The following is a 14,812-nucleotide window of genomic DNA, read 5'->3' on the forward strand; positions in this document are numbered from 1 at the left end:
TGAGCCACGTACACCTCCTCCTTGAGGTCACCATTTAAGAACGCTGACTTAACATCCATTTGGTACACTGGCCACTTCTTGTGGGCAGCCACTGCAAGTACCGTGCGAATAGTGGTCATTCTGGCAGTTGGGGCAAATGACTCTTGAAAATCAAACCCTTCAACTTGTGAAAATCCTTGGGCAACCAGTCTAGCTTTGTACTTTTCTAAGGTACCATCAGCCTTGTACTTTACCTTCCAGATCCACTTGGTGCCAATAATCTTCCGCTTTGCTGGCCGATCCACTAGCTCCCAAGTGTCATTCTTCATTATGCTGTCATACTCCGCCTGCATAGCAGCCTTCCATGATGGATCTGCAAGTGCTTCTTCTAAGTCAGTTGGCTCCTTTACTTCTCTCATAATCTCAACCATCAAGGCCATGTTGACTATGTGAGCAGAAGCCCTCCTTTGCTCCTCTATTCTCTGAGACCTCCTTGGTCCGTCTGCCTTCTCCTCAACAGATGCAGGCATAGGATTATTGTGGTCATAGAGCTGCTTCACCCAGCGCGGCAATGGCTTTTCCGGTGGGGTGATGTCAGGTTGGTGAACTTTTTCCTCATCATCTGAAGATGATGCTTCCTCCTCCTTAAGGATAGGGATAGCTCTCGGGACAGGTTCATAGTGGACTACTTCTTCGCTTGATGATAAAGTGGAAGACCTTGCCTTCTCCTCCTCCACTGTATGCGGCTCCTCCTTGAACACCACATCACGGCTCGCGATGATCTTCTTTGCCTCTTGGTCATATAACTTGTAAGCCTTCTGCTCATCACTATAACCCAAGAAGATACATTTTCTGCTTTTTGGTTGTAACTTGTTTCTCTTTTCATCTGGAACATGTGCATAACATTCACATCCAAAAATTCTGAAATGTGAAACAGATGGTTTCTTACCAGTGTAAGCCTCATGAGGTGTTTTTCCCTTGAGAGCCTTTGTGTAGCTCCGATTTAGAATGTAGACTGCAGTATTAACAGCTTCAGCCCAAAAATGGTTAGGCAATCCCTTGCCCTTTAGCATGCATCTTGCCATCTCCACAATGGTACGATTCCTGCGTTCCACAACACCATTCTGCTGAGGTGTGTGAGGCGTCGTCAATTGACGCTTGATCCCTTTGCTCTTGCAAAAGCCTTCAAACTCCTTTGAGTTGAACTCACCACCACCATCTGTTCTAAATTTCTTCACACTTTTCCCTGTTTCATTCTCAACAAGTATTAGCCATTCTTTAAACTTACCAAAAGCTTGAGCCTTATCACGAAGGAAGTACACCCACATCTTCCTACTGTAGTCATCGACAATCAACATAAAATAAGAAGATCCCCCCAAGGCCTGTGTAGGCATCTTACCACACAAGTCAGCATGCACCAACTCTAGAGGAGCATGTGCTCTATTCTTGCTTTCTTGTGGAAATGCCTTTCTCTGTTGCTTGCCCATCATACAAGCTTCACATGGTTCCTTCAATTCAGTTATTGTAGGTAGGTGAGCAACCATACCTTGCTTTTGCATCTCCTTCAATACTGCAAATCCGATGTGTCCAAACCTTTCATGCCAAAGCTTACTTGTGCCCACTCCAGCGGTGGCTGTAAGAGCACTTAGCTCATACAGGTTGTTCCTTCTTTCTCCTTTGCCAACAATTGTGCCAGCACTATCAATAATTTCTGCACCTGTCTTCTTGAACCTCACTTCATGACCAAGATCAGTTATGGCAGCAACTGATAAGAGATTTCTCCTGATTTCGGGAACATACAACACATTTGAAAGCTTTTTGACTTCACCATTTGCAGCAACAAAAGAAATAGTACCTGTGCCCGCAGCAGGGCATTTAGCATCATTTCCAACCGTCACAGTGATGGATTCTTGTAGAGGCTGCATAGAACTGTATAGACCTTTCTTGTTGGTCATGTGACGGGAGGCCCCACTATCCAACACCCAAGAGTCAGTGGTAGATTCTTCTTGCGCCGAGGAGCACACTTCCTCAATGGTCGCCATGAATAATTCCAACTCTGCTTCAGCCGTATTGGCTGTCTCTTTCCCTTTAGTTTTAAGGGTACCATTCTTTTCATCTGCCTTCTTGACACGACAATCTGCAATTGCATGTCCTTTCTTCTTACAGTAGAAGCACTCTCCTTGAAACTTCTTCTTGCCGCCCTTTTTCTTTTTGTCACCATCATTTTTGGTGGAGGAAACACCTTTGCCTTTTGCATTGGCAGAGAATGCAGCATCTCCATTGTTGCTTCCTTCTCGGGCTTTCAGCCTCAACTCCTCCTCCATTAATAATGCACAAAACTCCTCAAAAGTCAAAGCTTGAGGTCTCACCTGAGTATTAAGGGCAGTTACTAGTCCATCAAACTTTTGTGGACAAATCCGAAGACACCTCCGAGCTAGCTCTTCGCTAGTCTTTTGTATCCCAGCGCCAGCCATCTGGTCGCGCAGATTCTTAATCCGAGTGATGAATGCTTCAACCGTCTCTCCTTCAGCAAACTTCTCCGCTGCTAGTTGATTCTCCAAGTTTTGAATCCTTGTTTGGTTTCGTGTTTCATACTGACTCCTTAGTACATTCCAAGCCTCTGACGCTTTGGTTGTATGCTGAATCAGAGTCAAAACACTGTCAGAACAGCTTGTAACTAAGGCACACAATGCATCTGCATTCCTTCGTTTCCAAGCTCGTAGAAGATCTGCATTCGGAGGAATCATCACACTAGGATTTGATGGGTCGGGGGTAGGCTGTGGTTCTGCGTCAGTCCCCAGCACAGTCTCCAGAAGCTCATAAGAATCAAGGATAGTTGTAATTTTGAACTTCCACAAGGTGTAGTTTGTACCATCTAACTTGCCTTCGCTGAAGGTTGGTGGACGAATCCTCAGTGTTTGAATAGCCGGTACAGCAGCACCACCTCCTGCACCGCTTCCTGATGCGCCAGAACTGCTTCCCGGAGTCGACATCGTTTCTCTTTGCTGTTGAAGCCTTTGCCTCTTGCACGCTCTCCGATCTCTAGAGCCCCCTGGGCTCTGATACCATGTAAAATATTACACGGCGCAGCGAACAGAATCTGAGAAAGAGATAGAGAGTACACAACAGATAAGAGGAGAATCAGTAAAATTCTTTAACTCCAAACAACTGATACAAAGATGGCTCTGTCCACCCGTGCGCTTCCACTGTGTGAAGCTTAGATGGCGATCTAGACAGAAGATAGGTGAAGAGCTTAAGGCTAGCTGGAACAACAACTCTGACTGGGTGAAAGATGAGTGTAAGATGGCTGCGAAGGGGTTTAGCTTTTATAGCCCGCGAAGGTCGTTAGGTCGGCCTGCTGACCGACCTACCATATGAGCCTCCACTAGTCGGCCATGGAATATTCCCTTTACCATCGGGCCGGGGGCGCTGCCCCCGGACCCCCGCCAGGGGGGCCGCTGGCCCCCCTGGGACCCCCCAGCCAGGGGCCGCTTCCGCGGCCCCCGGACCCCACAATAGGGGCCCCTTTTAACTCCCTTACCACGCAACTCAATGCAATGTGCCTCGAGTTGCTACCAGCTTAACCACTCCATCTAACCCAAAGATTAGACCCACAACAGTCACCTTTTTGCCATCCGGTCACATAGACCTCATCTGATATACAAGTCAGGACTCAACCAATGTCCGGGCTCACATTTGGCTTCTCCTCATAATGGGGGCCTTACAACTTTGAGCACCATGGATCATTGATAGCACCTAATGAGGGTGGGGCATTGATCATATCTAACAAGCTTGAGGACGGAGCTTACACTTGGATCATGGAGCAACCGGAGTGTGCGGGAGAGGAGGTAACTCGAACAGCATGGAGGTAAGCTTACTACACCCGTAGATATGGATGGCGCGTCGGCTATGTGAGAGGTGGCCATTAGTGCTCGGCTTGGAACTCCTGAAACAATAAGTGGTCTGTGGGTCTTGGCGGTTGAGCGAAAGCTCCCACAGAAAAAATTTGTAGTGTGGACGTAAACAAGTAAAGAAATCTTTTGTAAAGAGGATGCAAAATGCTAAAAGTCTACCTGTGCTTCACAAAGGTCATAAGGATGTGAGGCCATTTGGCCATAGGGATAAGTTTGATAAGTTTGCATTGAGTTCGTTAGGCCAGTGCAACAAATTGAGGGAATGTAAGAATACTAAGGGAAATGTGAGATGGGTTTGGAGACCCAAAATCTCCAAAAGTATGGCAGGAGTGTCGGATGCAAGGTCAAGGATCCCAGAGGATAAGACTAGATATACATTTGACAATATACACTGCCTAGGGATACACCCATGTGATGTGCCTAGGCTTGAAGCTCTACTTGGTTTAGGTTGTAGCACTGATTTATGTGAACGCCCAAATAGGGGAGGTTCAAATGAGTACAAAGCTATGATTCTTTCTCCCAAAGGAGCCATTCAGTTGCTTGAACAACCAGGTTATTCGGATTACAATAAATGTGGAACATGCAAGCCCACTGAGGCCGTTCATTCAGCTCATAGTGCCCAAGAAGGGATCGGCCTTATTGATGAGTTATTTGTGGAAAGGCTTGGACTTGTAGCTCTACAAAAGACCTAAGATAAAAAAATACAAGATCAAGCTTTTAGCTAACTTGCATGCGTAGCATGGGGTTAGTCGACCTATGATATGCTATCCTTGGAACCTTGGGTAGTCTGATAGGGTGTGATGTATATGCCAAGGACATCAGTATTACGTGGACTAAAATGACCTATCTAGTTTTAAGCTAGGAGGGCTAGCTGCTTTGGAGATTATGTCCAGATTTCATTAGGCCAAGAGGGCTGCTCAGTTTCTTTAGTGAAATGCTTTATTTCATTAGGCCAAGAGGGCCAATTGTCTGTTTAGTACAGGTGCGGTTAATGGTTTCTTGTTTTAGTTCTGTGCTAGACAGGTTTAAAGAAGAGCTTGGAAGGAAGGTTGGAGCCTTTGTTGCGTGGAAGCTTCTCGTGGCCCTATCCAGGTGATATCTCTCCTTTACGAGTACCGTGTTTTTATGCTATATGTGTCTGTGTGCTTATAGGGGATTTTATTTTCTTGTTGGGGATCGGCATCCAAGGCATGAAGTCCCAGGTTTAGGTTAAGTATGTTTGAGGGAGGTTTGAGTAGTCGTTGCCTCCTGTAAAGACATTGCCAGGCATCGAAAGACTTGTTTTAGAAGGCAGTCCTAGTGACCTTATTCTGCTAGCCTGCTAGGCAGCCGTTCTAGGAGTTCTTGTTAGTTGTGAGACAATTAGAGAAGCTTGTCGAAGGAACAATGATAATGATGATAGAAACCCTGAATATCTTAAAGAAAGTAAATATATATATAAAGGTGTGTAAAAAGGGGTTCTAACCCCTAAAAAAATAGAAAAGAAAAGAACGGAAATCTATAAGCAGTTGATCATTGCCTTGCGAAGGCCTGGTAGGTTCCTGGGGACGAGTCAGACCCGCGGCCGATGCCTTGTCTTCCTAGGGGTGACGTCTTGCTGGAAAAGAAGAAAGTAAGGAAGGTTGGAGTGAAAATAAAAGTGAGTGTCAGAAAAGGATTAAGTGTCGCCTTGCGAGGGCTTGGTAGGTTCTTGGGTACCGAGACAGGACCTGAGGCCGATGCCCTGTTCTCCTTGGGTCACTATGCTCAGCTCCCTCCTTTTTACATGCCCAAGTATGGAAGAATAAAAACCTAAAAGAGGAAATGTGCTAAAAGAAAATACTTCTTGATCAGGCTATAGGAGTCCTCGCCTAGTAGGAGTTCCTGGTTGTGTTGTCCTTAGTTAGGTAGGGAGTTCAGACCACCACTTAGGGCTACCTCTTTGATCGTTCTTTTTAGTTTGGCCATGTTGGAGAAGTCGGTTAGTGACTAGCTTCGGACCCTCTATTAGATTATGCTAGGCCTACTCCTTGTGGATGTCATGCCTTGGTTTTGTCAGGGGGTAGGGTGAGCACTGTGATGTGTTTTAGTATGTATCTATGTTGTATCAGCTTGATGCTTCCTTTGGTTGCTTTGTGCAGATCTTTTGTGGGATTTGACGGGCTGAGTCGCCCTATCCCGTGGTCACCAATGAGAGCGGAGTTTTGAGCCCGGGATGTGCCTAAAATTTGCCAAAAAATTTGCAATTTAGGGGAAAAATATTTAACATCGAAGGGGGTAGCTCCAGCTAGGACGATTTTAAGCACCAAGTGAAAGACGACTTTTAAAAGACGCCCGAGCGACACTTGCGGATTTTTGATAAATTTTCAAACTTTCGTGCAAGTTGTCAAGAGTTGCTACTCAATGCGGGATGTCAAGTCGGATGCGCAGAAATTTACAGCACTCGAATCGGAGCTAGGACGGGGAAATGGCCACAAAATTAGCAAGATATGAAAAGGTGGACATTTGAGAGGACCAAAAGGGGTACCCTTTGGGGGAATTTTAATCCCCCTTCAATTTTTGATCAAGGGGGCATAAAAAATTTGGAGAGAGAAGGAAGACATGGCATGAGTACGCAGGGCGCATTTTTCGCCTCTCTCCTCTCTCATCAAGCATGGGGGCTATGAAGAACCCCTAGAACCGATGTTACCCCTGTTCTTCTCTCTATGGGCCGGTCTTATCGCCTGTCTTCGCCCGAGCAATGGTGGCATGAATGAAGAGATGGAAATCTAGTCTTTCTCTCTCCTCCCTCTCTCTCCCCTAAGGGGCTATTCTTGTGTGCAAGAGGAAAATGAAGAATGGTGAAGGAAAGCTTGTCCGGTTGGAACCGGATTGCTACTGGGTCGATGTAGACATGAAGATTGCTGATTGTGAAGATGCTGGACATTGAATGTGGGCTGACCCGTAGTCCCGCATCAAAACCGAGATCCCGAGGCATGGAGCCTAAGCGGTAATTCAAATTTTATGAAGAAAAAAAGAGTTTTTATGCTATTTGGTTGATGAAATATTGTTCCCATGGGCTGATTATGCATCATGATATTGTTTGCTATTAGTTTGATCAGTTTTTAATCTGAAAATCAGAAAATCATAAGTGATATGGATGAAATTAATGGTATAAAACCCGAAAAACATGCGTTTAAGGTGTAAAATGGGGTTTTTTGCAAAATAAATGAGAAATATGAGACATAATACCAAAAAAACCCAAAATTTTGTTGTCAAGGAACCTAAGGGCCACATCCCACAATCAATCTTAATTTCTAGTAATTTTTTATTGAAGAAAATAGAGGAAAAATACCAAAAATGATGAAAAATGGGTTTTAAATGGGAGAAAATTAGGAAACGGTAAAAGGAAAATCCCAAAAAATTACATGTTTGTTTGTGCAGCATATAATGAAGGTAGAGCATGAGGTTGGACTTGGTTTATCCTCGTTTCTATGTTTCTGTTCATGTTTATCGCTTTCTTTATAAGGAAATACACATAAAATGACTCTTTCACCTATCAACGAATGCAAAACATTAAACGATAGGGTGAGAGGGGAGGTTGAGCGTCAAAATATGAACTAAAATCTGATTTATGTGTTGTATCATGCTTATAGGACGCTGTTTTAAAATAAAGGTAAAGGCAGCATGAGCGTAAGGCTCGGTGTCTTTTCCTCATTACATAAATGCTAGCATGGAAATCATGAAAAGAATTGTTTCGCACGATGCACAATGCTAATTTTCTTCTATTTGTGCACTAAACTGTCCACATTATGCACTATGCATAGGTTATGGTATCAAAGGAAAAGCTCCTGGACTGCATAGCACTTGTTTTCTTAGGAATTTAACCCATGATTGAGAGTGTAAGGTTATCCCTTGCCGTAGGATAGAGGGGCGGTTTCCTAAGGGACTGTTAAGTAAAGACACATGGTATATCTCCTGGAAATACGAGAAATATAAAAGAGTGGAGTGTGTTCGTTTGTTTTATATGTTGAGGAGCGCATCAAGGGGCTAATCCCTGCGATGCAGGAGAGCTGCAGTGGAGCCGCGGTGTTTCTACCAAGAGGTTGTCTCCATGTGTGTGATCGTGGCATTGCCAATGTGTATGGGTTCTCCCTCTGAGGAGTTTATGGAAAGGGAAACGTTGGACTACAAAACGATGAAATTATAAACGCATAGATTAAGCTTTAGGGCAGTTTGTTCTTTAGCATTAGATTGACGCTCCTAGTCCGCGAGGCCGTGAGGGTGTTTGTGTGTCATGAGCATGAGGTCTGGCTAGTGCCATAGCCAGTGCCGGCCCATTTTAGGTCCCATCATAGAGCCACTACAATGACCCTTCATATCTCACTCTGATCTCTGTCACTCCAGTCTTCTCTTCAATGTTCAGCTGCTTCTTCCATTTTTTAAAGCTTTTTTGAACTTAGATTCATCCTTTTCAAAAGTTAGAAAACTTTTCCAAAGTCACACATACATTCTACAGAACACAGAAGATCTACAGAACAGAACATAACAGGAATAGAGCAGAGACAGAGGCTGTATAAAAGGTTTACAGAGGGTTACAGAAGGTCATCAGAGAACATAAAATCCTCATAACTCATACTAAAACCATTCCAAACTATAAAAAACTATTCAATAAGCTTTCAAAATATTTTCACCTTCATCAATAATCAATCCATGCTTCCTATAGAAGAAAATCAGAATAAAACAGAAGCTATACAGAAGGTATCAGAACCAATCCTCAATGGAACCTATCAAAACATCACATAGCCTCATATTTCTACTAAAAATCATAATGAACTTCCAAAACATAATTAATATCATTCAAAAAACTCTCAAACACTTCCATTTACAACCATACATCACTCTAAATCCATAAAAAATCAACCATTCAGACCTCAAAAATAACAAAAATCAATAAAAAATTCGGTGTTTTTCCACTCTCAACACATTTCCACAATTAGAAAGGAAGCATTCTCGCGACTTAACGAAAAGAAGAATGTAAGTTCAGTAAAGAGCTAAATTTGATCTTCGTTAGTATCTGCAATAATCACTCCACCACGACCCCAACTTATCACCTGTATCTCTAGAAAAGAATACTATTAAAGGAAAACTTCGGTATTCATTAACACATCGGATAAACAATAAAAAGTCATAACAAATTTGTAAGGGATATAAGAGGTTTTGCAGCTTTGCATCATAGGCTTGCATCCACCATCAGTATTAATAGCTGAAAAGAGAGCTCTTGAACAAACTATTCAACCAACACAAACTCATCACATACAAATTAATACAACACACATACAAACACAACCATCTGAATGGTACCTCCAAAAGATGTCTCATTAAGAAGCATAGAAGATACATCCAGGGGTATCAATGAAGATGATCCCTCTTAAAAGCTTGATGATTACCGAAAGTGATCCAGGGATAAAGGCTCATCTACAAAAGATTTTGGAAGACTCTGAAAGAATTGAAGGCAGCACATTCGTTCTAGCAAAACAAGGTATTTGCTAAGGTAGACAAAGGGCATGAAAATATAGGACATCCAACTTTTGGAAATCAATGTTCACATTGACATTCATACAAAGCTTTGGAATGGCCTTTTGATCATTATGGGAATGCCTATGCATATATGCTAAGTACCAAGCAAGATGGGCTGTCAATCTCATTGAAGGATCTAGAGATTCTGAATATTGTTAAGAAAAATAGAGGTAATTTTGGTATACTTGACTAGCAGTTGTCCAGCCCCTAGAATTAATGGCCAATTAATCTGTGGTCCCGTGAGAGAATCAGTTGAGCTTCATCCGCGTCTTCTCGGAATCTGCTAATCAAATCCTTTGTATCCACTAACCAACTGAGGGGGTTGAGAAATAGAAGTAGCAGGAGATGGAAGTGGAATAAGTAAAAGAGGATGAAGAGATGGATAGGAAAAATCATAGAATGAGGAATAAGCTAAAGAAGGAGTGGCTGAAAATTTAAGCGAATCAGTTAGGAAAGGTGTCAATTGATAAGCAGGAAAAGTAGAAGGTATATGGATAGATGGAGAAGGGCATGGCAGAGAAGGGGAAAAGATGCAATCTTCAATGAAAGAACAATAAGTAAAGATTGGAATTTGAGGAAAAATCTGCGATTGGAAAAGGAGAGGTAAGATAGTTGCTGAGTTGGATTGATAAAGGGAAAAATAAGCATCAAAGTGATGGGCCATTTTTTGGTAGTACAATGAGCTAGGAACAAAGGGACCTAAAATAGATCGTCGATGGTAGGTATCAAAGAAGGATAAATCAAATGGATGGTTCTTGGAAAGATAAGCTAAGAGATCCATGGTTAGTGCTCTGCACATAAGTAGAAGCTATATTTTGGTGTTGGTTCAGGACTACATAATCAATCATTGAATGCCATAAAGTGTCAGGGTAAGTGGTCACTTTAGAAGAATAGCACTAGAACATGTCATCTATCTGCAACTCCAAATGGTTGACATATAAGGCAGCTTGTAAGACCACATCCCCCACATACCAAGCCAGATCTACATCATCTGAAATTAACAGATTACCTCGTAGATACATATAAGATAGCAACATGGTATCCGTGGTCACGGAATCTTCAAAGACCATATGGACAACTTCAATCAATAAATCAAAAGACCAGACTCCACTTCAACCATCCTCGGGACCTTAATAAGAAAACGGCAGTTCATTGTTAAACTGTTAGTTACAATTTATTAATGTGAAACGATGCTTTCAACGAAACCCGGACTACGATACCCAAACTCAAGTCTCTAAATGCATATTCATTGATTAAAAATTTAATGTGTCTGAAGTGCTCTTCTTTTTCAGTGCATGCATTTTTGTGACGGCTAGTTCATTTTAATTTAAAATTGAAGTGCCTCTAAAGCGCACATAGCGCATGTAAAGTGAACGGCGTGTTGAGTTTAATTTATTAGAAAAATATGTGTTTGGCATGAGCGCGCGTGAAAAAGTGGGTGAATAAAGTTTATTTTAACAATTAACTATGGTTAAGGGATGACCAAAATAAATAAAGCACGAAAAATAGATACCTAGTAGGGGTGTGTATGCAAGATACTGAGGGCGCACTGAGTAGTCCCAAATGCAAGGAATCCAATCAAAAAAGCAAAAACCACTGACTCAAAAAAATACAACACATTATTATTACAAAAACAAAACAAATATCAAGGCAATGTTAGTGAGATCACATTTGATTTAGTTAATGTTGATTAGTGTTTGGGTGAGATTGTTATTATTATTATTATTAATTGTAAATTAGGTGTGTGTGTTTTTTTGGGTATATTTTCTATTTTTAAAATATTTGATTTATTAGGGTATTAATCAAACCTAATTGAAAATAAAACCATCAAGCTTCAACAATGGATTTGTAAGTTTTTTAATTAATTTGTAATTTGGCATCTTATTTTTGGAACTTAAAATGATTTTTTATGACTTTAGGTTAAAAGTTTATCATTTGGGTCCAAAAATAATAAGGTGATCATGTGCTAAGGCTTTTTTAGCTTATAAAATATTCCAAAAGTAGTCAAATGCATTGATGGAGTTTTTTGTGATTTTTTTGAATTTAATTCTGATTTTTTAGGGATTTTAAATAAAAATTTCTCAATTTTTAGTGAATTTTAAAAAGGATTTTAAATATTGTTATTTTTTTGCAATTAATTCTGTGTATTATAATCAGCAAGATCAACCAAAAAATTACCCAATTTAATAATGAATTTTTAAGTATTTTTTGTTTTTAATTAATTTTAATGAATTTTTAATGTTTTAGGTATTTTATAGGTATTTTTCGCGGGTTTGTGGAAAATCAAAGGAGATACTCGGGCTGCGTGTGAACAGCTATGTGCTCGAGGACGGCACGCACCATCGCACGAATAAGACCAAACGTGCGTCCTCGCGCGTGAACACCCATTGGCAGCTCCCGATCATGCGAATAAGCCGCAGCATCTGCGCGAACACAAGCACACACGGAACCACCGGGCAGCAAGGGGCCAGCGTGTGGAGGGTGGGGGTAGAGTGGTGTAGGGACCCATAAGAATTGAGGGTGACGGTGGGTGGGGGTGGTGGGAAAGGGGGCTAGAAGGGGGGTAGTGGAGAGGGGTAGGAAAGGGGGCTAGAAGGGGGGAAACTGGGGTTAGGTTAGTGTAACTAGGGTAGGTTAGATGAACTAGGGTTAGGTTAGGTCACTAAGGGAGGTGAGTGAACTAAGTTAGGTTAGGTTAGTGAACTAGGTTAGATTAGTTAACTAGGTTAGGTTAGGTAACTAAGTAAGGTTAGTTAACTAGGTTAGATTAGTGAACTAGGTTAGTTAGTGGGTTAGGAAGTGTGGGAGAAGGAAGAAGGAGGCAGTTGCGGGCGAGAGGAGGAGGCGGCGGCTGGCGCACAGGCGGCGGTTGCAGGCGCAGCGGCGACGACGAGTGGTGGCAGGGGCAGTGGCTACGGGCGACTACGGCGGCTCAGAGGTAGCAATGGTAGGCGGCGGGCGGAAGGAGAGGAGGAAGGGAAGAGAATGCGGCGGAATAAAAGAGAAGGAGGAGGGGAGGAGAGGAAGAGAAGAAGGAGGAGGGGAGGAGAAGGAGGAGGCGAGAAGGAAGAAAGGAAGAAGGGAGGATGGGAGAAGGAAGAAAGGAAGAAGGGAGGAGGGGAAGAGGAAAGGAGGGAGAAGAGCAGGAGAGGAGGAAGAGGGAGAAGAAGACAGGGAGAGAGAAAGAGGAGGAGAGAGAAGGAAGAAGAGAGGGAAGAAAGGAGGAAGAAAACCGTGGGGGGGGGTGGGTCTTTTTTTTTGAAAATGAATATTTGTTTTGAAGAAAAAAATACAAAATGAAAAAAAGAATAAAGAGAAAAAATAAAAAATTTGCAATAGCGAGAAGCAGTAGGGGCTGGGATGGCATCATGGGGGGGGAGGATGCGAGGGACGCGTCATCAAGATTAAAAAGCAAAAAAAAAAAACGGGTGGGTATGCACGATGCCAGAGGCACGACAGTCGCAAATGAGCCGGAAAATTTATAAAACCCAAACTGTGCACTAGAACGAAAGGCGAGAAAAAGGAAAAATGTGCAAAAAGGCATGTCGGATAGGGCTATCATGTTAGAACATAGTTCCGACGAAGATAAGATCCATTCACATAGAAAAAACCCAAAAATCGAACTCGAAAAGGGATTCGGAAATCAATATGGAATGATCCGTGCATCGGAATGAAGGATAGTAAAAAGGAAAAATGTCCAAACACATATAATCTTCAAGGATCCCACATCAAATTGTAGTTCGAATGGGATTAGAAGGCATTCGCATGGAAAAACCAAGAAAATGACACCAAAAAATACCAATGAAAATTAATAACAAAAAATCCAGAGGGAAAAACATGGCAGAGAAAAAAGGAAAATTGTGCAAGAAGGGTGGCTGGACAAGGCTATCCAGTTAGAATGGAATTCTGAAGAGAATAGGGCAGGTTCACATAGAAAAAGAGCAAAACAACACACGAAAAAGACACGAAAACTCGCAAAAATTAATAATGGACAACCCGTACAGCAAAAGGATAGGGTGTAAAAAGGAAATGTGTCCAAGGGAAGGCATAGGACAGGGCTGGTACGTTAGATTACTGTTTTGAAGCGAGAAGGATGTGTTCACATGGAAATATATCCAATTAGCACAAATTGCTTTAAAAAATTAATAACTCAAAAATAGTAAGCCGGAACATGGGGATGTAAAAAGGAAAAGTGTGGCAATCGAAGGGACAAACTGGATTATAACTTCAGATATCAGGTCCAGCGAACATAGGATGCGTTCATATGAAAAACATAAAACTATTTAAAATAGGATAGCGGATGAACCATAAGTCGGAACAAGGGTGTATAGAAAGGAAAAATGGCTAGTTCAAAGGGAAGAACAAGGCTATAAGGTTGGATGTGAGTTCCGGTGAATGTAGGGTGCGTTCACATGGAAAAATGACAAAACAAAGAATAAAGGCAAACGGACAAGGAACAGCCCCAGGGACAGGGTGAAATAGAACGGATGAGTGGGGAAGGGACCCCATCAGAGCATAAAAAATAAATTTCCGCATTTGGAGGAGGGTAGATGTATTTCCATGATGATATGCAAAAAATATGTGCAGGGACGCGTCCCCACACTTAAGACCTTATCGGGCAAGATTAGATATAGCAACATAATCTAGGACTCGTCAACCGACTGAACTCTGGCATCCCCACACTTAAAACATAATGTACACTTGCAATCATAAGGATAAGGTTAGAAAGACTTGGCCTGTTTTGCATATGGTCGAAGGAACCATCACTACTATAGAAGGGTTGGAGTTGGTTGTAGGAGATACCATGGCTCGCTCTAGCATTCGGCCAGCATGGCAGGGACCATGCAACAACATCCAAGGAGATAGCTGGTTGATGAAGCCCGTCGGGGTAGGTGTCGTTGACGAAGGATAGTTACTCAACTCATTGGCACTCAGATGGAATGAGAGAACAATCACTCGCCCCATAACTTATATCACTTGAGTTAATAATGATGAAGCCCAGATCTCACACCCGATTTAGGAATCGACAAGGGGGTGGTGCAAAGGGAGTATGCCAGGGTGCACAATTGATGGTGCATTAGTGCGTCCAACCCATCTGGCATAGGTGTATAGAACAGAGTGACGTATCCTGTGCTAATGGCAGAGACCCATCCCGTGTGTGCATATAGGGAAATGGAAACATACCGGACTCCAATTGTCGTAACGTCCCTCAATCCTCACCTCTCAATACTTGATTGAAGAAACATCCATCACACTCAATCCACCCTTTGTCTCACGCTCTGTTGAAAGATACAGAGAGCAGCCCATTCCTCAAACCGATTGATACAATCCTTGCTGTCACTTGTGCAGAGGTTGTATGCCTTGTGTGCATTTGATGGTGC

This window comes from Lygodium microphyllum, chromosome 18 (genome assembly GCF_053477565.2).
Source record: "Lygodium microphyllum isolate KBCC chromosome 18, Lygodium_microphyllum_v1.1.10, whole genome shotgun sequence".
Taxonomy (NCBI): Eukaryota; Viridiplantae; Streptophyta; class Polypodiopsida; order Schizaeales; family Lygodiaceae; genus Lygodium; species Lygodium microphyllum.